The sequence below is a fragment of the Corvus brachyrhynchos genome, unplaced genomic scaffold (assembly GCF_000691975.1).
Source record: "Corvus brachyrhynchos isolate BGI_N302 unplaced genomic scaffold, ASM69197v1 scaffold297, whole genome shotgun sequence".
Taxonomy (NCBI): Eukaryota; Metazoa; Chordata; class Aves; order Passeriformes; family Corvidae; genus Corvus; species Corvus brachyrhynchos.
The window spans coordinates 451,423-478,916 of record NW_008239118.1 but is presented as its reverse complement, the minus strand read 5'-3'; the positions used below and the strand labels follow the sequence as shown (position 1 = coordinate 478,916).

Here is a 27,494-nt window from a genome sequence, read left to right as displayed (position 1 = left end):
TCAGAGACATCCTTTCCAGCAGGGCATTCCAAACACAGCTCCAAAAGGAAGTACAATGCATTAACCAAACCTTACAGCTGGATTAACAATGGAGGGAGATAAATCGAAACAAAAAGCCGCAGAAATTCAACCCAGGTAGGTCATGCCACATGAAGCTGACATTCTTCTGGTAACTTTATTTTTTCAGAGTAAGAAAACAATGTGCATTTAACCCCTTTGGCTGTAATGAAGCACTCTCAGAGGCACAGTCCAGCTGTGCAGTAGGATATAGATCAGACAACAGCACAGGTCATGGAAAAGGAGAACAAAAAAGGGACACTGCAGTTCCTTTTGCTTTCCCAAAGGCACTCCTGGCAAGGCAGTGCCACACAAAGTTACCCATTCAACTGAGGAACACAAAAACGAGGAAAAAAATGAGAAACTTGTGAAGGGTTAGACACAGTTACAGAGCTGAAGGAGGTAACTGCCAGTCAGTCATTCCTCAGATTGATTGTACTCAGTACATTTTTATTAATGATTTTAACTCAAAACCAAGATAAGCTAATGGTGTTTGCTATTTACAAAATAGAGAGAGGACTGCAAATTGCACAGGAAGAACTCTGCCTTGAGATGAAATTTAACAATTCAAACCAGAAATTACCAACTACAACTTTCCAACATATGAGATAATACCACTGTTACAGAAATGACTGAGAACATCCAGGCTTTAAGTGACTCAGTGAGACGAAACAGTGAAAAAAGGCAGATGCAGTCCTGGCAATGAAACAAGCACCAACGGCTAACCAGGACATCTTTGAAAAATTCCTTTTCCACATCAAATATGCCCTGGTTCCAGGACAAGTTCTGCTTGGATCTTACACACCTCCAGGATTCCACAGTGGTCTTCTCATGACACCTAATGTCCTGGTTTTAGAACCACATCATCCCGGTTTGTGTTTTCAATAACAAAATTCTCCTCACTATTCTGTTTTGCAGCAATGATTTCAACTGAAGCCCTGTTGATTCTAAATACCTCCATAAAAAATGACAACTCATTATTTTCCCTTTTCATATAGCTTATGATTTTTTTTCTCTCTGCCACCAATATCAGCAAATTCAAAAAATATATATATTCTTACAAAATCTTAGGTCCTGATAATGACAAATATCCCTGGTGGAATTTTGTTTGTGAGGATTGAAATTAAGAAATGAAATAAAACTCAATTTTGGTTCTACCTGAAAACGTAAGAATTCCCAGGCTTTTCTTACAGCATATCTTCTGTCATCTGGTTGTTTTAAATTCCCATATTAAGAAAATAATTTTGAAAATGGAAATTCTGAACAGACATATTAAAGAATGATCATTTTTGCTAAAAGTCAGATAGATGATAATTAAAGCAGAATTTCTCAGTCCTTTATTTCAGCCATGTCTTTCAGTGAAATACGAATTTGATAAAAGAACCTGTGAATGGTGCAGTGGGATTTGATAAGCCAAGCTTTAGGGAACAATATGGAACATGTTAGGTGGTGTCTCCAGGCCAGACACAATGAGGTTGCAGGCACTCGTTCTCTCATTTCGGTTTGGAGAAAAACCACATTATCCAGTTGCTATACATGTACATAACGATTTTAATTAGTGCTGCATTATGTTATACAATTGTGTGCCAGCGTTCTTAATCACTCCAAAGCCATGGAATTAAAAAGAGTATCTACATACCTTTTTGATAGTTTTTGTCTGCACAAGAGCAAGTTCTCTGTTCTCATCTGCTACATACAAGGAAAGTTTCACATATGGGTCACTGCAAAAGAAGACATAAGATTTAATGGCCTATAATTGTACAGCCAAAGAGCATTGCAGAAGGAATTTTTCATTTAACTGGATGACAACAGCACCTCCAAACACTTCTAGTGGAATTGTCTTCAGTGAAACCTCGGAACTCTAGTAAGCTGCTCACACATTGAAAATGAGTGTTGGAATGTGCTCAGTTAAACACTGCCCATGACAGCAGAGATCATTCCCTGCAGCTCTGTCCCTGCTGGGGGCAAGAACTGCCTGCTCCCACACAGCTCCTGCCCACGAGCACGCCCATGGTAGTCCATTAAAACCAGTCAGGGAAAAATAGGAGCCATGAGGTGTGGAAGGGACTGGCTGTAACTAACCCCTGGAGGCTGACTGGAAGTGCAACTGGAAGTATTTTGAAGCAGTGGTTATAATTGTTTTGAGCCATAAAACCAAGCTGCAGTGATTCAGACAGACAGGGCAGTGAGCAACCTGCTCTAGTGGAAGGTGTTCCTGCCCACGGCAGAGGGTGGAATTGGGATGGTCTTTAAGGCCCCTCCCAACACAAACCATTCCATGGTTCTGTGCTCTAAACTGGGAGAAACAGCATCCTGCAGAACAGATGAACTTCACATGGGTACAATGTCAGGAAGTGGAACTGGAGCAGAGCCTCTGCTTGAAGGGAGGAAATGGGTACCTGAGTAAAACCAGGACCCTGACCTGCTCTGGTGCTTCCCTCTCAAGGCTGCAGCACACTCAGCTTAATGCTGATCCAAGGTTTCTTGAAAGCATCAACAAGAGACACTCACAATACCACCAGACACTCAGATTACCAACCAAGTCACCGAAATATTCTCTGATAGTTTTTAAATTTAAGGAACTATTTTGTGACAGTATCACTACAGAACAATCAGTGCTTGCATGTTCATTATACTGGAAACTCCATGTACTTGGAATATAAAGTGCCACAAAGGTGGAAACAAGAATAAACAAGACATCATGTTGGATTGATTATTTCTATCAGTACGTGCACATAAATGCACCTGCTTAAACTGCAATTAAGTTCAGCATTAAGCACCAAGGTTTAGAAGAAAGCAAAGCATCACTTTGATTATAAAGAAATGCTGATGCTGCTTTGAATTGCTTGATGTACTGTGCTAATATTTACAGGTATCCCCCCAGATTTAGGATATCAATCCATACTTGGGCAATGTTGTTTTCAGGAACCCTTAGAAATACTACAGTTTTTTAGTGCTAAAATTTTTTAGGATGAATCTTCTGCCTACAGAAAATGAAAACCATGGAAGTGGCACAGATGATTTTTTTTCCCATCTATTTCTATTTAAAAAAAATAGAGAATAATTAAGTTTATTACAAATTTCAGTAAGGAAATTTTGCCTTTACTGAACAGACTACTGACATGTCTGCCTGCTCTAAAAGCAGGACCGAGTGCGTCAGACTGAGCTGTCTAGCCAAGCTCTCGGTCCTGAGGGTGAGGCTGCAGTTTACTTGAACAATTGGATATTTGAGACTGTTTACTTCCACACAGTTGTTTACTTAAAACAAACACGTAGCAAAACAGAGACTGGAGGCCAAGGAAAGCTGACACTGCCCCAGGTGGAGCAGTGCCACACAGCCCTGCACTGCGGCCACTTGCTCTGCCCCCCAGGTTGCCCACCCCCGGTGGCAGAACAGCTCTTCACGGAGCTTGCACGGGGACGCTGCAGAGGAGGGGTACCAGTTGAAGGCAATGGGCCATGAGGAATGCAGGGGTCCCTTCCCAGCCCCATCAGGCCATGGGGAACACAGAAGTCATCAGTACCGTCAGACAGTTCTTCACGCTGCAGTTACAGGAGCTCTTAGTGACTAGAAAGCACCTGATCAATACTAAAATTCTTACGTGTAGAAGTCAGTAAATAAATAACATCATAAAGCTTTTAAGAAACTTATTACTTAGAATCAGGCTCAGATTCTAACAACTAAATAAGCAGTCTAATTTGCAAGTGCCATTAACTGAGCAGCTTCAGGTGAAATCCAGGGGTCTGGACAGCCCCAGTTATTTGGATCCTGGTCTGCCATCTGCTCTGCAGGTAACACAACCGCTGCTCCCGGGATCCATACAGCTACCAGGAAAATAACACAGAGCAGCTGAGACTTCCTAGGGAGCAGACATTGTAACTGACAAACTGCTGAAGGAATCGGAGAATGGGCAAAGAATGGAAGAAGGCAGAACCCCAATTAAGAACATAACTACAGCAGCAAAACAAAATGACTGGGATCCCAGAGAACAGACACTACATGTCAAAGCAGCAGCAGAAACACTGAGGGAACTTTACCATGGTTAATTGCACCCAGAAAACCCAACTAACTGCAAGTATTCCAGATAAACACGGCATCTTTGCAAGGGAATATCAGTACTGACATGGAAGAGTTATTAGACAAAAACATGAACATCAGTAAAATTGAGGAAAACTTGCAAAACAAAGAAATAAAGCATCTGGTCTGTTAAAATTCAGTGGAAAACCTATCCACAAATTGGAATGAAAAAGACACGAAGACAAGCAGTAAAATACCAGATTCCTGTCTGACAGCAGTGTCTGCAGATGTGTAAAAGGAAGAAAATCCTGATGGTTCAGGTGTCAGAAGACACAGTAATAAAATAAGACCTGCTGAAAGCACAAAAAAACCCCAACAAACCAACAAGACGAGTTTGGACAATGCTCTCAGGCACATGGTGAGATTCTTGGGATGTCCTCTGCAGGGCCAGGAGCTGGGACTCGATGATCCTGATGGGTCCCTTCCAACTCAACATATTCTATGGTTCTATGATTCTAACTTTTGAGCACAGAAAGCAGACTTGAATCGGTCTGGAGTTGTACCTGCCAGATATTCTCACCCTGAAATTGACTGATTAAAAGCAGGGGAGACAGGGATTAAAATGAAACACTGCTTTCTTGACTCTCCTCTGGCAGACTCACTCACTCCTCAAGAAATCACTATAAACCCCCCCCTTATGGCACTCCTGAAAAGCACCATTCCAAGTGATGCATGAATACTTTCATTGTGCTCTAAATACAAGTGGAAAATAAAGCAGCTCATCCCACAGTTCCTTGTGAATGTCAGTCTCAGACCTGAACTGCTGACTTGCATCAGGATTTAAAAGGGGATGCTGGAAAAACTTAGGAGCGTGACAGTGGATGAGCAGAGTGAAGCCCTTCCACTCATGTGGATGACATCATGTATATGACACATGGAACCAACCGTTCTGCACTTTGCTAGGAAAACTTGCTGCAGAGGTTGCTTTGAGGAAAAGTACTGGGTTTGCCTGGGGAAGAGGATAAAGAACTAAAGGTGGAAATGTTGCAAAACAGAAAACTACAAGTAGAAAACTTTCTCTATATGAATTTTTACACCGGTACCAGTGTTAAAATGCCATCTTAATGAAACCTGCAGCACAACAAATTGACAGTCATGGACTGCTAGGAAGCTGTTAATGTAGGAAATATCCAGGTGGAATCTACGGGGTGTTCTGGTAGAACCCCTGCAATACCAGAAAATGGATACAGAAAATGAACCGCAAGCCTGGAGCCTGGGGACACTACAGATGGCCAGCCCATACCCAGAGTTACACTGGCAGCACTCAAACAGTATTGCATCCACAGGGACACCAACACCAGGACATGACAGACTGACAGAGAGCCACCCAATGCAGCGAGGTCGCTGTGCCCAAGAGGTGACCCAACTGTAGTGCAGGACATCATAAACCTACATTGAGGGCAACAAAGAGAACACCCTCTACCTGGGAGGGTATTCCTCACTGAAAGAGAAGCTGGTTTTGCAGTGAAGGCTTACTGGGGAGGGGAAATACAGGTTTCTTTTACCCACTATAGGGCTCCTTCTATCCAGATAGCTCCTTCTATCCAGGTAATAAATCTTCATAATAAAATGCAACAACAAAATACAAGGCAGGTAAAACCCGCTCCATGTGCAGTGAAGGCACAGCTATACTCAATCTGAAAGGTACAGTATTTAATGCTTTACACTTCTTACACCTGACAATGCCATCACACAGGAGAAGTCAGTGCATATATTCATATGTATTATCAGACATTCAAAGGACCAAGTAGTGTTTAAAAGAGAAACGAGCCCAGTCACCATCACACCAGTGACTGGAGATGAAGGGGAGTTGATTTGTGGAACATCTATCTAAAATGCTCCTCGCTATAAAATTGAAAATTATAAAAGCACTAAATCTCATCTATCCCAACATGATCGGCCAAAACCTAAAGAGAACATCGGTGCCTGCCAAGATCAGGAGAACCTTGAAGCTGATAACAGCTCTCTGGAGAATAAAAGGGAATCCTAAGAAAATGATGCTAATAATGAAAGTTATGTTAATCATAATCACAAGTTAGTACAAAGAGAGTTTGGCAGAACAACAGCCATCAAAACAATCTGAGGTCTTAAGAAATCCTTTTTCTGACCTCTGGAATCCCTCAGACATCCAGAACTAGCTATTTGCCACGTATTTGCCACCTTGCAGTGTATGGCATTTTCTTAAAGCTCAAGCAATTGTAGATACATAATTATCATCTTTCATGTGAATCTTTGCATGAAAAGGCAGCTTCCAGCTCTTCTTCTGGAAGACAACAAAAGCACTGATGACTTAAAAACTCCAGCAAAAAATCTTAAGGAAGATCAGCCTCCTTTAAAAATCACATTACTTTGGAGCAGTGTGAAACTGGGGCCCATGAATAGTTTCGTATTTGTTCACTTGAGTCTGGAATCACATTTGCTCTATACTTTTGAAACAGTTTTGAAAGCAAGTCTCAAACTAGCTTCTGCCAGTGACATGATGTATTATTTACTTATTTTAAGCTCCAAAAGAAGGGGGTGGAGAGCACAGGCACACGTGAAAGAACAATGGAACTACTAAGGCCTACATGGCTCTATTTTTATTTTAAAAGCTGAAACCGCCTCCCCACATATAAAATTTAGTAACAGTTGTTATGCAAGTGCGTGAATGCCAGGCTTGTCATGTGCGGGCAAACTTTGCATTTCAAAATAGCCTGACTGGTTTCTGTGGAACAGTCTTGCACCAGATAATTTTGCTGCTGTAAGAAACACAAAACCATTCCCTTTGTGCTGCCTCTTTTCTGCCTCACATATGTGAAAGAACTGATCAACAGCTCCTGTAATTCTGGCTACAGAAATACCAGCACACTCCAACACAAAGGCAGAGAAGCCTCTTCCCTGAAGCCACATCCCAATCTGATTCTTTCCCTGGTCTTGAGGGGTCCTCTATTCGGCTATCGGTTAATCTTCATCCATCCCCTTTTCCCACCCCCTCAACCCATCCAATCTACCTGCGTTCTCATCAGTGCAGGTATACACAGAAAAACATCCTCACCGAGCCCTTAAGGCACGTGCCTCCCTGTACACCCAAGTCAGAGAAGTTGAATGTTTCAACATTCCCCAAAATGATCACCTTCAGATTTCTGTCAAGAACAGTGAAAGACCTCAGGCCACCTCCTTCCCATGGCACTGGGATGGCTGAGGGCTCTGGGTTTGCCTGGTTTGGGGGTCCCTCCACCTGTGGGCAGGTACAGAGGCAGATGTGTCCAGGTGCCCACGGCAGCTCAGCACTGAAGGAGCCAACCTGCTCTGCACGGACACTCCAGTAAATCTGCAGACTGCAGCCTGTACTACTGGAAATGTGCTTTTACAGACAACATGCCTTCAAGACCACCATTTACAAATTCAGATCAGTAACATACACCATCTTCAAGAACATTCATCTCAAGGAATCTCCAGAAAATTATGGGAGCCCCATGGACAGCAGTTAATATCAGGGCTGAAAAGCAGGTTATGCTTGGCGAGAGGAAATTCTGTGAACCCAAAAATGTTTTTCAGAATAATTTAAACACACTTAGAGAAACTCTATCTGTGCGTGCACTTAGTGGAGCTTAAAAAGTTCCAAAGATGTTTTTAAATTCCAAGGTTTTGCTTAGTCACTTTCAGATTCAAAGAAATGAGGGAAACAAAGCCCAAAACATGCATCATTAAAAAAGATTAGAATTATAACGAGATACTTCTAACCAAGTTTTACAGAGAGCAGTAAAGACAACGTTCTAAGGCAGAACCTCTTACAGTCACTATCATTTTATCCCAATAACCATTGCCCCAGTGACTTTCCCCACTCCTGCACTGTAAGAAGGGAGAAGTACAATAAGAGTACACAGCAATTAACTACAAGGAATGCTCCAGAGCATACCGGCTGTGTGTGCTCCCTGGTTTTATTTTAGCACGAGCCCTCTGGGTTTCATCTTTCTCCCTGTACTGAGTAACATCCATTAGGAGTTTTTCTCAAAGAGAAGGAAGATTTTGACCTCACTGTCATACAAGTCTCAGGTCCTGTGACTAAAGCAAAGTACGAAGTGTCTGATCATACAAGGATACAGGAACATCAGCTTCTGAAAAGAAAACAAAACCTTACCTTACCCTTCACCGCAAAGCCAAACTTGCAATCCATTGTGCCTAAGCATCCCAAAATCTCACTCCTCCATGCCAAATCCCAGAGTCATTTTACAGACCTCTCATTTCCCTTCTAGTGTTTTATTTCCCAAAGAAAGGCTCACACTTCATCTGATTCTACAAGAAATGTAGCAAGGCTTTACCAAAGAGCGCTAGAGATAATGACTCACATCATAGACAGCTGCGAAGAAGTGCCTGTGGGTGAAAAAAGGAGTTAAAAATTATACCTCAAACCCCACCTCCAGTGTCTCCACCTTCCTTTACCATGTTATGTTCTAATAAAGGGTAATGGGATGGATTCCTTTTGTATTCTTGCTCTCTTGGAAGACCCCCAGAGCATAAAGAATATTTTAATCTTCCAAAACAGATGGAAGTGTAAATATGGGGTTTCTTCCCTCCCTGAGGCCAGTTTTTTTCCAAAGGTTAAATAAATGCTCTAACAGAATATGCATACATCAGCCCCTGGAGCTGAGGGGCTGATGTATGCATAGATTTTCCTATGCCACTTCACACTCCCAAAATATCTTAACAAGTTCCAAAATCCAGCGGGGGTGGGGAAGGAGAGCGAAAACTCCATGACACCTGGCTTTTGGAACAGAAAAACTCAGCACAGGAATTCCAGGGAGCATCCCTGCCCATGAATGCCACATGCATGGACTGTGCTTGGGAACAGGCTTAGCCAGCACAGCCTGTTACACAGAGGCCCCAGTTCCCAAGGCATTTTGAAGGGACCTAAGTGAGCACTGCTGCTGGAGCTCACTCACCACCCACCCTGTCCCTATCCTGTCCCCTGCTCTGCCAGCAAGCACATACCTCGCACTGCAGAGATGAAACAGGCGGGGAAGTGAATGTGGATTAAACCTGGGTCAGCCTTCCCTCCTTCCTTCAGCCCGGGCTGCCCTAATCCCAGGCCAGGTCCTTATCTCAGTCACAGCAGCACTTCACAAGTGCTCATGTGGACCAAGGGCAGTCCTCGCACAGGGCGCAACTGCAGAGCACTGTCAGCGACTTTTGCCAGGTTCTGTGCTCAGCAGAGGCAAGAGTGGCCTGAGCACAGATCAGCAGCACGGATTTAGCAGGTGTAACTTGTCATCCCATTCCCAGAAAGCATGGCTCACACCGAGCTGTTCGCCCGCCCACGGATGCAGAACCGTGTCCTCAGCTGCTGCAGGCAAACACAGCAACAGAATGGCATTTGACAACAGAAGAAGGCAGAAAGCAAAGGAAATCTATAATTAGTCTGTGGAATTCACTGCGGTTAAGGAATTAGCCAGGTTCAAAAGGGACAAAACTGGCCATGTGCATAAAGAGTAATGAGCTAATTACATCAAAACCTTTTGAATCCACTTGCCTGAAGTCTCATGTTATTCTTCAGCTACTGAGGTAAAACCAAACCCCTGAGAATCACATCACTGTGTTGCTAGTACAAGGCTGAATTAGGTGGTAGAGACCATGGTGAAGGACAGACTTCCAGCAGCCTCTGATTTAAAAAATCCTGAATCCGGGCTGAAAAGAAAAGCTAACTCAGGACAGTCTGCTAAACATGAGATTTTTGGTGCATAACAAGGAGCTGGCAATCTTTCATCTAAATATATTCACCGATCTTCATTGTGCAACATGCCACTAGGTAAGGAAATAATACCCTCACAGGCAGGGAGGAAGGTTATTTTTCCAGCTATTTTATCCCCTTCCCATAGGAAATCTTTACCAAGAGCACACAGGTTTCACAGCGATTCCTCCACTTTTTCAGCCCCATTCAAACCTGTATCCTACAACGTCCCAAAGAGCAAAGTGTTGCTATGTGATTACTCCTGGAAAGACATTTCCCAGGTGCCACCCTGAAAGCAGCTGTAACCACAGGCTCCAGAGGTGTGCAGGCAGCTCAGCTATCTTCACCCCCAGGGCTGGCTCAGGCCTGAGAGACACACAGCATGCTGTGCTTCAGCTCACAGCCTGGCTAATGTTTTGCAGGACATACCTGGAGTGCTTTCAGATCACTGGGAACATCTATCCTAAAAGCAACAGAAACAAGTTTAGTTCTACTAAAAGCGAAAAAGACAGAGGTCTGATAGATAGTGATGCAAAAGGGACTATCTTTTCAAACCTCTAAGTCTTATGGATGATAAAGTCACATGGAAAGGGCAAATGAAGATTCCTCACCTAATGAAATTTAGCCTTAGATCCCAAATAACTCTTAACTTCTATAATGGGACAGCCTAGAATGCTAAGACTTCCAATTTGTCACTGAAAACCACTGAAAATCACTGAAAATGTCATGCCAAGTGCACCAGCAAATACCCTGCAGAAGCCGCTATAGTGTTTCTCATTGCGTCATCCTCAGTGTGCACAAAATGAACTGAACAAGTGCCAGCTGATGAACTCAGGTGAGTATCAATAAAACCAGTAATGTTACATCTATTTCCAGGCACTAAAAACCAGATCTCAGTTTCAGAAAACTCCCACATACTGATGGTCTCAGAATCCAGTGTCACTTTCTAACCAAAAAGGTGTATTTCAGCAGTAGCAACAGGAGAGATGCCTTGTTATAACCAGCCACAGAAGGTTTGTATACAATCAAGTCAAATGCCAAACAGGCAAAATAAAGAAACAAAATAAATATAAATAAATAAAGGAATAAAAGCACTATTCAGGAACTTAACACCAGCAGTGAACAGTCCCCTGCAGACCCTCTGTCCTGATCCATTGCTCTCACCTTCAACCTGCTCCCAGCTGATGTACCAAATCTATTTTCACTTAAAGAAAAGAAACAAAGAACTGGAGGACAGCCTCAATTTAAAGATATACAGTGCTGAAACTGCTCATCTGACTGGACACACCATTCCTCAGTGTTAAATAAGTCACTGTATTATTCATTCCACAGGAGCACAGTGTAAGCTGGATCATCAGCATGTGAAATCACATAAAACATTCAGGACACTCAATGGAGACAAGCTACTGGTAGTAAGATTCAGGGTGATCCCAATGTAGCATATTGAATATAAGCACAAATGACACAAAAATACAGCAAAGAATGAAGAATTAATTATTTACGTTGTACAACACAAAACATCTTTTAAATCTTGGCCTTCAACAGGCAGAGAGGACACGGAGACATAAAGCAAAAGTTCAAAAGGCAAAAGACACTTCTATTATGCTTAAATTTTAAGGAAAGCAGCAGAAGGAAAAGTTTCTTACTCTTCTGTGTACTTGGGGTAATAGCAAATTCTGCCTTGCACAAAAGCCCTGCCATTAAGAGACCTGAACCATTGACCTCTACCGCAGGAGGGGAACTGGGAATGAGGGCTGGGTTTAATGAATTAAATTCCCCAGCAGTTACCGTGCCAGCAATTGATGAAGAGTTATACAAACACCTTGCAGAAGACACCTGGCCTCCACTGTTTGAAGGAGCCACAGTCCCAGCAGCAGAGGTTGGGCAGCCTCATCCTTTGCTGGTACTTGCCAAGCCCAGCCACATCAACACCTGAATGCCCTGTGCCACAAGCCTTTAGCAGCTGTAGTCAGCAGAAGGCCCAAACTGTGACACAACACAAACATTTTTGTTTCCCCTGGCTGCCAGGTAAATGTCAAACTCTGCTTTTTCTCCTTGAAATACTTGATGCCACTACTTTCTTTCCTGAACCTGGCAAAGGCTGTGATTTCCCAGGCTGGTGTGCTCTCTCAGCCACGACCCTTGGAGAGCCAGCCTTTAACTCACACTACTGAAGGAGCTGGCAACACCAGGACATGGCAGGAGATGGGGTATCATGTGCTTGTGGCCAGAAACACCATTTCATTTGCTCCTCCTCAAGAATGCAGCATTCCTCTTTACCCAGCAGTCTGAGGAAAGGTTGAACTTCCGTTCAAAAGTATGCATCTCCTGCATTTCTGAGAGAAAGCCCTGAGGAAGGGATGCTCAGAACTGATCCCTGACCTGAAGATTTTTATTTTTAATCTCTTGGTGCAGACACAGCTATAGCTTCAAGACGACCCACATTTGCTACTATGTGATAGTTCCCAAGACTGCAGTTTAATTAAATTTTCTTTCTACATCAAGAGCAGACAGGAACCATAAGCTGCCAGAAGTTCCCAAAACTCAGCATTTGTGGGTGCCACTGGAAGTCTGCTTAATTAAAAATAAATTTTTTACTACTAAACGACTGCGAGTACAACACCAACTATCAGGCCAGTGCAAGTCAGTGTAACCCAGCCGAGGGACACCTGGGTTGGGATGGTCCTTCCTTCATCCCCACATCTCGGACCCACCTCACTTCCCTCAGCTGACAGCAGCTGACCCCCACCCCCTCTATGAAAAAGGCTGACATTAAACCCGCTGTTCTGCTCCCAAGGCCATTACAAAGGGCCTGGCTGCCCGTCCTCCTCAGGGCGCAGTCACCTCCCACCTGCCTCTGTCCCCTCACACACAATGCCTGCCCAGTCTTCGCTTCATCCCAGTTCATTCTACACAGAGTCCAGTCCTGTTCTGAAGGCTGAATGATTAATCTCCTCACCAGCTTTCCTGAGGCTCCCACTTCCAGGGTGCTGGACTATTCCGCAGCATCAATCCTGTCTCCCCACACCTGTGGAATCTGAGGGTCACCATTGCTCCCCGTCACCCTCAGCAACCACAGCACTGAAAGAAAAGGAAAAACCAGACCCCACCCCCAGACAGCGACTTTTGGTGCTGGTTCTCTTACCTGAATGTTCACAGGGCTGTATCTCCCACTTCTGCCCTCACTCCCCTGCCTGTCCAGCTCCTTCCAGGAGCTCTTCCTGAGGTGCCCGGCTTGCCTTGCCCCCATCTAGCACTGATGCTCCACACTGGTGAGAACCGTTCCCAAATTGGCAGGAACTGGCCCTGGGTGCCCCCAGTGCTCTCAGGGTCCGCACAGCACCATGGCAGCACCTTGGCATGGGCATTCAACACACCCATACACTGAAAACCCACTTTCTGGAGATTATTTAGTATTCCACAGCATTTTCCACCTGTACTAAGCTATTTTTGCAGTGAATATAAGTTCTGTGCTCCAAGCCACACTGACAGAAACTACAGTTTGTGTCAGCTCTGACACTTGTCAGACATCATCACAACTCTGCCAACTAAACTTAATAACAAGTGGTCTTCTCCCATATTTGCCACCCAAAAATCTCCCGGTTAAGGGAACTGAAGTGGTCCAGCAAGTGGGAGCAGCACAGGGCAGCGCACGGGAGGGCGACAGGGATGGTGGCTGCTCCCAAGGCAAAACCAAATCAAACCAAGAAAATTCTTTCTTAATTTAGAGATAATAGGAAATTTGCCATGAGTCAGCTCCTAAGAGTAAGCTCTTGGTTGCCAGGCTGGTGATTTGTCATCAGAATGTGCTCAGTGAGACGGATTTAAGCAAAGCTTCTGTGCGCAGGGGTCAGCGGCACACTGACAGAAACTACAGTTTGTGTCAGCTCTGACACTTGTCAGACATCATCACAACTCTGCCAACTAAACTTAATAACAAGTGGTCTTCTCCCATATTTGCCACCCAAAAATCTCCCGGTTAAGGGAACTGAAGTGGTCCAGCAAGTGGGAGCAGCACAGGGCAGCGCACGGGAGGGCGACAGGGATGGTGGCTGCTCCCAAGGCAAAACCAAATCAAACCAAGAAAATTCTTTCTTAATTTAGAGATAATAGGAAATTTGCCATGAGTCAGCTCCTAAGAGTAAGCTCTTGGTTGCCAGGCTGGTGATTTGTCATCAGAATGTGCTCAGTGAGACGGATTTAAGCAAAGCTTCTGTGCGCAGGGGTCAGCGGCCTCCTGTCACAGCTCTGCAGCTGCGCCTGTGACACAAAAGGCTGCTGCCCTCAGATCATACAGGGAGGCTGCACTCAGGCATTACCAACAACAGCTCCAAGAACACTAATCAAACAGGCTGGGAGGGGGAGTTCAGTTTTGTTCTGGTGTGCTATTACTCATAGCTGCAATGAGGTTTTGATGAGATTAACCACACACCTTCCCCTTACCAGACTGCTCCTTCTGGCAAAGAAGGTACCAGGGACAACAGAGGCAGGGATGAGTGATTTCCCCACAGGACAGTTTCACATCAGCCCACAGTGTCCCACTCAGTAAACAGTTACACGTCTCCTGGTGAAATTAAGAAGTCATCTTTCAAAATGCTTAGTTTTCCAACTCAGATCACATAGGCTGACATTATCTCTCAAATACAGGACTCCTTAATAAGCCTCATTCTTCATTTTATTTCTACTTTCTGTAGTTCTTTATAAAATTGTCATAAATTTATAAAACACACACATGCAGCACAGCATGTTAAAGTGACACAGCTTACTGTATTAATAATGGGCACTGGTGAGGCCACACCTGGAGGACTGGTCCAGTGCTGGGCCCTCAGTGCAAGGGGGACAGAGACACACTGGAGAAAGTCAAAAAAAGGGCCACAAAGATGATTAAGGGACCCTCACATACTGGGACAGAGAGATCTGGGTCTGCTCATCTGGAGAAGAGGATCCATTAACAATAGGATTACTCTGTACCATCAAACTAGAATCAACTCCTGAAAAACAGCCTTGGTCTTGGGTTTCCAGTTCCAAATCCACATTAGGGGAAACAAACTTTTAAATTAAATCTAAACATTTTAAACCATAAGAAAATTCTTAAAATCCAGATATGCTGAAGTCATGCATTAAGGCTGTGCTCATTTCTCTGGTAAAGTATTCAAGCCAAAGAAAAGGTATTACCTGTTACCAGAATAACAGCACCATCTGACAAACTGTAAACAACAGCGCAACACTTTAAAGCCAACACAGGCTTAAAGTAACTTCTATGTTTGATAGCATTGCATTATTTATTGATCTGTTTCTGCATCAATTTGCTCACATTTACTTTCAGTTAGAGTATTATATATTTATTCACAAAATAATAGTTCTAGAACACACTCCCATCTATCTGCTCCAGAGCTCTTTACAAAGGAGCCCAAAATTTCATTCCTCTTCATACTGCTTGCAAGAGCAGGGAAGAGAAAAGGAGAGCCAAACCTCTATCACCCACCCAGGGGCTTTTGCTACAAAGCTGAAAATTTGGCATTAAATTTCCTGATCAGTGTCACTGAAGTATTTTCTAACTACTTCTTCTATGGGTAAAATAGTTCAGGGACATTATTTCTCGGAACAAGACACTGCCCTCAGCACCCCCAGCCTGCTCTGGGCAGTGACAGCAAGCAAGGGCTGGCCTGTGCACCCCAACACCATGGCTGCAGCCTGGGAGTCTTCTGAGACAGAAACAGCAATGAGTACTTACGGCATCCTGCTTAAATCTGCATCAAAACATTCACTTTAGAGGGGTAATCCACAATTTATTACCTCCTAAAACATCAACTCTGATTTTATTTATGTTGCAATTTTTACCCACTACTGAAGATCTGGACAACTGAAAGAGGGGCGAGTAAGTGCTTGGGACAAAAAGCAAAGCTGCCAGTCTGGGGGGACACAAGTGTCCCTCACACCACCTTCACCAGCCCTTGGGCTTGCTGCTGCCCCAGCTGTTCCCTCCTGGGTCATCCACTGCCTGTGCTGGGGCACCAGCACAGCTCCCACCGCTGCCCTGGGCTCCCTCACTTCTGCCACAGTCGCCTTCGGCTCCCAGCATTTGCATTAGTCTCATGACAAGTTTCCACGCCTTACTGTCACTCAAGGAGACACTCAAACCTCAACTATTTTTTTGTCTTCACTTACATAAATCATTGGTTCAATTGTGATTTCTGTAAAAGAATAAAAAGATTGCCATGGTGTTTATTAAACATGCAAAAATTCCACATACTGGACAGAGAACAGAAAGATGGTCCCTGGCCCTTAAGAGGGCACAACCCAAGTGTGAGAGGAGGTACAACAGATCAAGGCATGAGCAAAGGGCAGCATATGGCAGGATGGGATGTGAGTTGGCACTGGTCCCTCTAGCCCAGGTGGGCATGTGCAGGCCTCCCTGACAACACGGCAGCTGAAGGACAGCAAGCAAAACCTCATTTTACAGGGTCATGGCTTATTGGGAGTGCCAGCCCTCAGGCAGCACCTCAGGCAGCACCTCAGGCAACCGAGCAGCAGGTTCAGAGGAAGGGTGACACAGTCAAAGCATCCATGGGATGACATGGTCCAGGTCAGGCAAACTGGTCCTTCTGCCACCAAGGAATCAATGCATCCGGGGAACTGTCAGATATGGACAATCTTTCCATTACAAGATCACTAAGTCTAGGAGGAAAAATTAACAGATATAAATAGTAGAAGCTGCTGATTATTTCAATCCATTCCCCTTAATGATTTTATGTGACAGCAAAGAGGAATAAAGACAGAAGTTCTACCTTAAATATTTAAGACCAAAGGTTTTTCCTTAGATAATTTTATTGACATGCCCCTTTTTTCTTTTAAAGATACCAGATTCAGGTAAACTCACAGATCACAGTAGATAGTAGGCAGGTGGGAAGACTGAGGAGCTGAACAGAGGTACTTCTTTCTTCCAGTAACAAGAAACATTTTACATTTCTGTATTTGTACAAAGACATTTTTCCACTGAGCAATTATCTGATGAGAATTATTTTTCACTATGACATTATAACTGTCAGGAATTATTACCAAGTCCTCTTATTACATAGCAAGACCACATCCTCGAATAAGCACCATTTCTCCATTTACAGCTCCTGAAATATATACCCAGTACATCCTAAAGAACATAAGAATATCATAAAGAACATAGAAACGGGTAAAAATCTGTTAATTTTGGCGAAAACCGGAAAGCCTGATTTGCTCGGAAGCCGCCAGGCTCGCGGCGGGAGCTGTGGAAACTCTCTGGCGCCCTCTGCTGCCAGGCACAGCGCAGAGGAGGCCGGGCTGCCGGCCCCGCACGCGAGCCAGGCCTGCGCCCTGCAATGGACACACCGATACCCCGTGCCCACGCCTGCCAGCCCAATATTCATTTCACGCACCTGTATGACCATCAACATTAAGGTTTCACAAATAAAACTATCGATTATCCAGCATATTTCTGATGAGAAGCCTTTCATCTCTTCCTATCCCAGCAGCCTCTCCTAGACCGGCCACACACTTCAGACAAGTCCTCGTCTCGCTGTCCCATCAAGGGCTTTCTTCGGGCAAGCCCAGAGCATTTTCCACGGGGGAAGCAGACAGTTCTGGCTCGTGCCATTCCTGGGACTGCCCGTCAAGTGCCCTGGGGTGCACTGCCACTGACAACAGCCCCTTTTGGAAAGCCACCGGATCTGCCTTTGTGGGGACCCATTCCCCTCCTTCCCAGGCAGGGACACACCCCTGCTCTGCATCCAGCAGTGACTGAGCTCATCTCAACACCTGCCCACGGCTGCTCCCTGCACCCCACAGCTTTTATGGGAGCACACTAATTCCACAGGGAAAGCACGAGCCACGTGTGCTTGCTGAGCAGTGCAGATGCCGCTTTCGCATTCCAAAGTCCAGCTAGGGCTAGATCACAGGAAGCTCTCAGCTGGTTTCTTTCCCTTCCCACACTGTTAATAACGCGTTCATTTCCACTACACTGGAAAAACTTCCATTGCAAATCAGCTAGAAAAAGGAAGAAGTAACAACAGAGTATGAACTCTCTCCTACTTGAGCAACTGCCCTCTAGTCAAGTGGCTCTGGGAATTCGGTCACTGCTCTGTTCCACCTCCGGGGCCTCCCTCGGCCGGGATGCACACTGCACTCTCCCTCCGGCACACATGCAAGTGCTGAAGAGGCAGGTCATTTGAAGAGGCATTCAGGAGCCAGATTATTTTTTTAAATGGTTCGATTAATTTATGAAAGCAACTCCCTTCAATGGATTTGTCTCTGCTGATCAGAGGAGCCATCAGTACGAGAAGGGGAACAGGCTGTTATCTCAACCCGTGCTGGAGGGGATGGTTCCAGGGGTACAGCTATCACCACAGTTTTTTCAATAGTTAAAACCAGATATACCACAACTCAAAGCAGACTAGAAATAGTGATAGCGGACTTAAAAGAATAGCTATAACATCTGCCATCTTTGTCACCTGCAAAGCCACAGCCACATGTGCTCTCCTCCCACTGTGAACCAGTGACAGGACACACATGAATTAAAGAATTCAGCCACATTTCAAGCAGCCTTGCTCACAACAGGAGTATACAGCATGACTTACAATCCTAGCAGCAGCCTGGAGCCTGCCTTACCCAGCTCCATCATAGATCCTGGACACAGGAAATCAAACCAGAGAAAGGGCTTTTCAGAAAAGAGCAGGTAAAAGCAATAAAACCAGAGGCAACCCATAACAAACTTATGTCACTAGAGGCACAGCTCCCTGACAATGAAAAACATCCACATTTTTAACTGAGAAGCACTTTACTTTTTCAACTTCCAGACAGCCACAATTTTCCCTTACTTCATGATTTAGAAGGCAAAATACAGCAACTAAGGCACCCCATCAGCTGTACCTTTATGGGATACACACAATCTCTGATTCCAGCCAGTACTTGGATTCTTGTATGAAATTTATTAAGACACTTCAATTAAGAAGTTGGAAGGGAATTAAAAGGAAATAAATGTCAAACATTCACACATGCAAGCTGATATTAAATTCACAAAATCCCAGTCTGCAGTATCTGTTAGCCATCAGTACATATCACAGACTTGTAATTTTACAGGGCAAAATATAAAGCAGGTCACAGACCCCCACTTACATCTACACCAACCAGCCTCTTACATCCACCTTCACTGCACCTATGCAGATGAAATTTCCCACATTTAACCATCACCTCAGGGTGCTCACAGTTACTATTCCACTCTACATTCTAGTTACTTTGTGTCATTGTGACTGTAATTCCATAAATTCCTGAACTCTTAGGAGAATCATAGGAAGCTATGAGGTCGGAAAAACCCTCTAAGATCGTTGAGTCCAGCACAAATCCATGTCCCCAAGTGCTACATCTAAATGGCTTTTAAATCCCTCCAGGGATGGGGAATCCACCATTGCCCTGGGCAGCTGTGCCAGGGCTGGGCAGCGCTTTTCGGAAAGATATTTTCCCTAATACCCAGTGTGAACCTCCCCTGGCACAACCTGAGGCCCTTTCCTCTTGTTCCCTGGAAGCAGAGCCTGACCCCCACCTGGCAGCACTTTCCTGTCAGGGTGTTGTGGAGAGCAAGGTGGTTTCCTCTGAGTGTCCTTAGATATCCTTACTTGCTAGGGAAATGATTTCCTAAGTCAAAAAGAACCCCCCCAAAAAAAAAACCCCTCAAAAGCACTGAGATTTCTTTACCGTTACAATCTTCAGAAGAAAACTACAAGTTTCTCCAGTGGTCTACACTGGTAAGAGACTTTCCTTAGATTTAATCAAGAAGGAAATGGCTTTCAGATTCTGCAAGCCCACAGGCAGTGTTTTATAATGGTAAAGTTGATTAAAAATGGTCAGGACAACCCACTGAGATGCAAAACACAATGTATGCCTTGTAGTTAATCTTTCACAGTTAGGCAGGAACACAGGAACTGTTTTGAAGCCCTGCACGGCTCCACCACGCTAAGGAACAGGAGCTGCTGGGGCCGCAACTCTGCAACACCAACATGTTTTCAAATGACTGTAGATTAACTCATTTGAATGATTAAAACAGATTTAAAAATACATGTAGGGAATATGTTTTTAACTCTCCGCATTTATGGAAATCCTACTGACTCAAGACCAATTTCCTTAAAATATTTTAAGGGCCACATCAACACTATTCAGTACAAATTACACCTGGATTTAGCTTCATGCATTATGAAAGATAAAAGTTATGTTGCTTATGGTCAGCATCAAAAACTGTTTGTCAAAACAGCCCATTTGGAGAAAGAAAATAAAAAAGCTTTGGTTTACCATGTTCTGCACACAGCTACCAAAGGAACGCTTGTTGCAAATTTCACCCAAAATATCAAAGTTGATTAAACTTTAAATTGCTTCTTTCATGTAGTTTTAAGCAGATACACAAGTTAATGAACAATTTGTAAGCATCATTAAAAGAAATACAGGAAAACCCACAGGGAGGCTCATTTATACATTAAGAAATTAGTCATTTCAATAAAAGCTAAAATTGGATACCACTAATTTCAAACTGATAAAACCCTTCTAAGTAGATTGGAACATTTGCAGTAGAGCATTTCGTCATGCTTAGGCTTAATAGAGCAGGAACGTCAAGCCTGAATTAACCTTCAGAAAAAGAAAATTACTGGGCTTGGGTTCATTTCAGCTTCAGAATCTGCTTCTCCCCCGGCTATTACCTGGTTGGGTTCTGCAAGCCTGGGCTTTGAGCTGCTTCCTGTGCTCACAGAGCTGAGGCAAGGAGAGGGCAGGAGCAGCCAGAGCTGTGTTAACAGTTGTGCTGATGCACACCCAGCACCTGCAGGGGCTGCAGCCCTCGCAGGGCCCTTGCCCTGCCAAGCTGATCATGTTCCAAGGATCACAGGCACTGCACAACACCCACCTGGCTCCAAAGATGTCTTTCTTTGCCAGATCAATGCCAGAAACCACCTTCACCCTGAGGACGCGAGACTCCTCCTGCGACAAAAAAGAAAGTGGGTTTAATGGTTATTCTGCAGGTCACTTTGAAGATCAACAGTTGGCAAGAGGCTAACAGATAGTGGGAGTCTCTCCTAGGGAGGATTTGGAAAAGAACCACCTCTTGGAAGGCTTCTCTGAATCCAACCATGAGGAATATTCGACTCCAGTCAGAGCTGTTAAGAGTTCAACAAAGGCAGAGTAAGAGTAGATAACAGTAATAACATCACAGCAGTAACACTGTAACAATAACAGCAATAAAAGTAGAAGAGGATTTGCTGAACAGGGCCATTTCACATCCTAAGTGATCCATATGCCACAAATTCATTCTGCATTGACACTAAAGGTCTTCAAACACAAGGGAAAATATTCATAACATTTTAGTTATGAGAGATGTCTGTGGTGTAAAAAACAAGGATGCACGGTTAAAATAAATCCTTAAAATGAGTTTTTTACGCCTGTCTCACCACCTTGGTGTATGTGGAGAGCTCAAAACCAGTGTTCAGTGACAGATGGCAAGTCCTGCAGATGCACATCACTGGAGCATCAGCCTGATGCTCAGTTTATCACTTCATTACATGAAGCGCCTGAGGAACATCAGTAAAAATGGCCTTTTTTTTACTTTATTTTTTTACCCCTGCTTGAGCGACACAAAGAGGTCACCAAAATGAAACCTGGAAAGTCTTCTACAGAAACAGGTTCTGCAGTCCCCCATATCAGCGATACCTTCTCTTCTTTGATAAGCCTCCCAGAGCTGCAAGATACCGGATTCAATTACAGTAACTTGAGACTCCGTTCCTTGAAGCTGGTTCAGAAAACAATCACACTTTCCCACAGGTTTCTCCTGGTCTGTTTGCTTTAGGCAGCTGAAAGCCAGACACAGCTTTGTCAGCTGTCTTGGCACGGATTTTTCCAACTGAGAGGAAGGTCAGGACCAGCTCCGAAGAAAAGCCATACCTGGGCAGCCAAACCCACCCCTCTGGAAGGAGGCACGGACAGGGGATCAGAAAACAACAGTCCCATTGAACCTGTCTGGAGGGCAAGTTCCACCCTGGCACATGTCCTGCCTGAGGAACAGGGCTGCTGTAAAACAACACTTGAGACTGAAATCCTTCCTGTAAACCTGTGGTTTGGTATTCTCCCCAGCAGCACTTAACACTGCAAGGTAGTTTCTAATTAAGGGAACAGGATTTTTTTTCCCCAAAAGAGCCCAAAGCTTACCTGAGAGATGAACAAAACAGCATGTGAAAAAGAACAATTCAGTGGACTCACATTAGTGGATATTGAAGTTTTTTCCCATGTACCATGTGCCTGGTTTTCTAGAGGGCTTTTAATATACAAAAGGCAATGAACTTGCAAATTGTGATCAAGATAATTCCTTCAATAAGAGAAGACAGTATAGAAAAACCCAAGCAGAAACCCAGACTGTTCGGACCTCACTGAGGTAGAACTAGAGGAGAAGTTGCCATAGCTGTTTCTAGATTAACAGTGCTACTCAGATTCCCTCTAACAAAGTCCAACACCGACTTTGCTAGAGTGGCATCTTCTTCCTGCACTGAGGGCACTTCTGCATATTAGCTGATTCAAAAGAAATCAAAGAAAAACAAAACCAAATGAACAAACAACCCCCCCCCACCATCTTTAAAAGAGAAAACAAGGCAAGAGGAGGTCCCACTACTGGAGGATCCCTAAATCAGTTTTGCAATATACAAAAGATGATGCTCCAGGTGATCTAAATAGATTCTCAAAAACACACCTGAAGGGTCGCATCCCACTTTAAGTACCCCAGAAGCTATGATCCTGTTCCCTCCTGCGAGGAGGCTCTCAGCCTCTGCTCAGTATTCCAATTTAACAAGCAGAACAAGAGCTTTTGCAAATGTTTGTTCCAATTTTCATATGCATGAAATATGTATACATATATATGTAATGTTAAAAAAAAAAATTAAACCACCTCAATTAGTGATAAGGTCTACCATATGTACCATATGTATTAACTTTTGCTGGCTCCTTGTGTCCCAATTTCTTCCTTTATCTCCAAGTGTGCTGTGTCTAGGTAAAAAAGGAGTTAAATTATTACAGTAACAGCGAGGTGATCTCACCTCATTGTCTACCAAAACATCAGGTAAAGGATTGCTTGGCTGGGCACAGCCTGAGACTCACAGAGCACCAATTACCTGATGCAGGTTTCCACACAGCCCTCTCTGTACAAGAAAATTAGGATTTTTTCATTTTTATTGTAAACCCAGGGCACAATGACAGAGAGTAGCCAAGACAAAACCACTAACCACAGAAAAATTCTGAGCAAGAAGACCCAGGATCCAAACCCCAGATAATAAAGTGATCCCCAGCACAAGCAGAGAATGGGATAAGGAGACAGATTTGGAGGATTAAGAAAAAGCGGGGAACTGACACAGGGCAGACAGTGAGGCTGAAGGATAACAAACATACAGCTGGAGTCCTAATTTGCAAGTAAACAAACGAGCAAGCAAAGCAGGGCAACAAGGCTGATCAGAGACACAGCACGGCTCTGCGGGACTCGTGTCAGGGAAGCAGCTAAACACACCACAGGAGCAGCGCGCCGAGGGAAATGAGGGCCTCCTCCAGCACCTGTGGCAGCACCATGGAATGACCATGGGCACCCTGCCCCAAGCATCAGATGCAAAGTGAAAGTTGATGAGGGACGAGCCCCTGACTGGAGCAAGATGGTTCTTCTGTTGGACTCTAAAAAAGCATTTGCTTCATTAGCCCAGCCATATCTTAAAAAGGAAAGAGATTCCAGAAGCAATGGCGTAACCCTGAGTTCTCTCAGCTGAACAGCTTCAGGTCCCACATGAGCTGACACTGCTGAGCACACACTCAGCCTCAAACTGTCCAGACCATGACCTGATCCACACAAAAGCCGCAGAGCACAATTTACTGGCAGTTAAGTATCCTGACTGAAAGACTTCCATCAGTGATCAATCACCTAACATATTCTTAAAATGCAATTTCCCAACACAAACTCCCATTTTCTGGCAACAGTATCCAATATCCCTTTGAGTCAGCAAGCAGTAGACGCAACTGCATGCTCCAGGACACAATCTTGGGGTACTCCTTCCCGTTCTCCTGCACCCAAGAGACCAGCACCCACCCTCATCTGCTTATCATCCCACCCCATCCTTCCATGAGCAGCCAAATTTTCCTCCTTGCAACCTCACAGAGATCATGAGGCAGGAAATGGCGAGCTGGGAACAGTTAAGGGAAGACAAGGCTTCAGAAGTCACTTGCCACTTGAGATGCCATTTGTCAAGGAAGAATCTTTGGTTCTGCTCAGAGTTGAAATTATATAGCAGAAAGAAATACTTGTGGTGAGATTAAACTGTATTCACCTTCTGTGCAGGAAGTGAACACCTGACTCTGCAATTTTTGTATTCCTGAATTCCCTGTGTTTTGTAAAGCACATATCCTAAGCTGCTTTTTGAAGCACAGTTTGAAAGAGAAGTTCAGCTCACCCCACAGAGATATTTTTCTATCCTATTTCAACCTTGCCTGTAGCATTCTGAGCCTGGAAAGGGGCTCCAGGTGCTGCCATTCCCTACTCTGGGTGGCTCCTGCTTCCAGAGGCCAGGCTGTGCTCTGTGCAGCCCCAGAGCTGATGCTGCAGTTCCATTCCTGCCTCGCTCGGGTTTGGCACCTACAATGCAGAACACAACCAGGAATTCCAAGCAGTGCTGTCCCAATCCACTGGTGAGGCTGCTGGGAACGCGAGGCTGTGTTGCAGGTGGGGATGGCCATGGGGCTGTGAGCATTTCGGCAGCTCCACGTGCACATTCCAGCAGCTCTCCCTGCCCATGCTCCTGTCCTGCCCCCAAACATAGCCTCCCCAGGTGCTGCAGCAGCCTGCCCTGAAGGGCCTGGTTACCTATTAGTGCTGAGCTCCACTGCTCCCCACGTCCACACTGACTTCTACTTTGTCCAATCATTAACGTGAAGTTTGCGTATTCTTGCCTTCCCAAAACATGTCAAAGGTTACAGAGTTCTCCTCTTTGCTGAAGGATAACCTCTACACAGGTTGTGGTCTCTTAGCTGCAGTTCCCAGTGCCGTTTCAGAGGACTTGGCTTACTTAGGTGGAACTAAGCTGTAGAATTGGAAGCCTATTATAGATCAAAACCCAGACTTCATCAACAGTGAACAAACCTCAATTCACCTCAGAAAATATGAAGGAACACAGATGCATTTCCAGATTTAGGAGACTTTTGTATGCATATTTATCTGTACAATTCAGATTTTGTTAATTCTTTGTTAAACACACATCACATTCACTTTCTCCAGCTGCTCTGAAAAGCCAAGTAATTTCTAACACCCCTTAAAGCACTCACAAAAAGAAAACTTATTAAGTCCTGCCCTTGGATCAGTAAAATATCCTGGAGCTGGGGAGTTCAGAGAAGAGTTGTGACAGCAGAAGAGAAAGAACACAGGCCAAACACAGTGTCCCAAGCTGCCTTCTCCCCCACTGGCAGGGTCAAATGCTGCCCGTTCAAAGGGTGATCCAGGAGATGCAGCTCAGCCCACACCAGCTGAACCCACATGGAAGTGCTGTAAAACCAACCTGAACAAGCTTTGGAATACACATCTGTATGTTCTAAATGCACACTGAAAGAAAGCCACAGCAATCCAGTCTGGTGTAAGAAGGAAAGCTGCAGATGTCAACTTCCAACAGGACAGACAATCCCATGACACATGTAGCGTACGCATTAAGAGAACAGCCTGAAATAACAATCGATGGGGGTATAAAATTAGAAGGTTGACTCGTTTAAATGAACAGACAAGTGTGAAAGGCACAACGGCTGGATCAATGCAAGCCGATATTTGAACAGCTGCCATTCAGACCAGGAAGATTAAACATTTAACGTGTTTTTCCAAAGCTATATAAAACTGCCTCCAAGTCAAGCACCCCAAGACGGGCAGATTTATTCTCCTATTTCCTGAGGCGCACGCAGCCGCAGCCAGCCCGCGTGGGATGCCAGGCTGTCACCTGGCAGCAGAGCACACCCCGCTGTCACGCCGCGGCCCTCGCGAGCTGCACTTACCGCGGGACCCCCACGCCGAGAGCTCCGCCAGGCACCGCCGCTCACCCGCCGCCTCCGCCCGCCGAAGTTCAGCCGACAGAGGCAATAAATGACCATCACCAAGGCAACGAGGGGAAAGGCCAGTGAGCTTGGGTTTCACCTGGAGAGAACTTCGCCTGAGCCACAGTGGGGGAGTGTTGGTTGGGTTCAGTTTGGCTTTTTTTCCCCCTTCTCTCTGTGTAGAGACATTTTTGATTCCAACCCATGATAGGCTCCAGCAAGGTAAATTTCCACTGACTGTGAGGAGAGAAACCAGATCCCACTGGAATGCTACCTGCACGCAGACTCTGTGAATCTGGTTTCACCCACTGAGCACCTCATCTCTAGTTTTATTATATCTGAAAGTTTGCAAAACATAACATATTAAAAAAGATAACAGATCTTTAACTCAGTGTTTTGGTGGCAAAACAAATCCAAATGGAAAAGACAACAAACCTTTAGTTCAATGTTTTAACTGTGGCACTTCTGGTTCCCTGAATAAAAACCCACACACACGCAGTCACCCGAACACGCACTGCTCTTAATTCTCCACATTTGCAGGGGGAAAAAAATCAACCAGGATCTGTAGTTCCAAAGTAAAATAAAGTATGCGTCATCTACTTAGGCTTGCTGTGGCCAACACTGGCCCTTAAAAACTATGTGAGGCTTCTCCTAAATCTCCCAGCAACTGAAACCAAGTTCAATGGCAGAAAAGTTGAGCTGATTCTTACTTTGATTTGTTGGCAGATTAAACCAACCCACATACGGCTGAGTGAAAAAACTGTGCTCTAGGAAGCTATTCCACATCAACCTCCTGCAGAGAGTATTCCCAAATTGGTTTACCTTGTTCTGACTGGGTCCTCCCTAACATCAAACCATGCTGGGCAGCCCAAGAGGGAGAACCCAAGTGGGGTGCTTTGTCTGGTGGGCTGTCACCATCACGCCCAGGGAAGGCAGCTGAGAGCACCCCAAGGAAACAGCTTGATCTCTGACAACATCACAGTGACTTTCTGAAGGCCATAGCAACACAATGTAGTAAGTCTCACTATAATTCTTGCAATATCTTACTAATCTTGAAATTGTCCGTGGCAATTTTGCCAACAGTGTTTGATAAAATCTCAGTTGTGCAATGCAAACAAAACCATGCACCAGGGCTATGACCCACATCTCCACTCTCCTCTGCAAGTTCAGCATAGGAAAACAAAGTTAAAAGGTCACTTGGTTACAACTCATCTGGCTCAAGCAGGGACATTAAAATCTCCTTTCAGACGCTTCACCACAAGCAGCCTGGAAACCCAGCTCAGAACTCTGTCCTTGCAAGTGCTCGTGACACTCCCCCTCCAAGAGTAAATCAAACTGTGCCTTTTCTTACCCACGGACTTCTCAACCCTTGCTGGAGGATGCAATGTGTTTGTAAAAACCCCATTATTTTCTCCACAGGAGACTGCAAAACTAGAGCAACTAAACCTAAAAGCTTTTGGAGGAAAGAAGGCTGTGCAGTTTGGATCAGAAAGACCCTCCTGGCTACAATGCATTGGTCAGTTCATGGAGCATACATGGTCCTCCAGAGTACTC

The 27,494-nt window shown here is 44.6% G+C and overlaps 1 protein-coding gene across 3 annotated transcripts in view; it reads right to left on the bottom strand.

The window, feature by feature from the left end:
- NEDD4L (neural precursor cell expressed, developmentally down-regulated 4-like, E3 ubiquitin protein ligase) overlaps window positions 1–25,959 on the bottom strand; it is an 80,289-nt gene extending 54,330 nt beyond the window's left edge. Inside the window, exons 1-3 of one of the 3 annotated variants that reach the window (XM_017739870.1) lie at window positions 25,902–25,959; window positions 20,758–20,831; window positions 1,697–1,778 (exon numbers count right to left, since the gene is read on the bottom strand). The gene's annotated coding sequence lies outside the window, so the exon portion shown is untranslated. The remainder of the gene's footprint in view (window positions 1–1,696; window positions 1,779–20,757; window positions 20,832–25,901) is intronic. The other 2 variants (XM_008638049.2, XM_008638050.2) reach the window with 2 other exon arrangements.
- Between the last annotated feature and the right edge of the window lie 1,535 nt (window positions 25,960–27,494).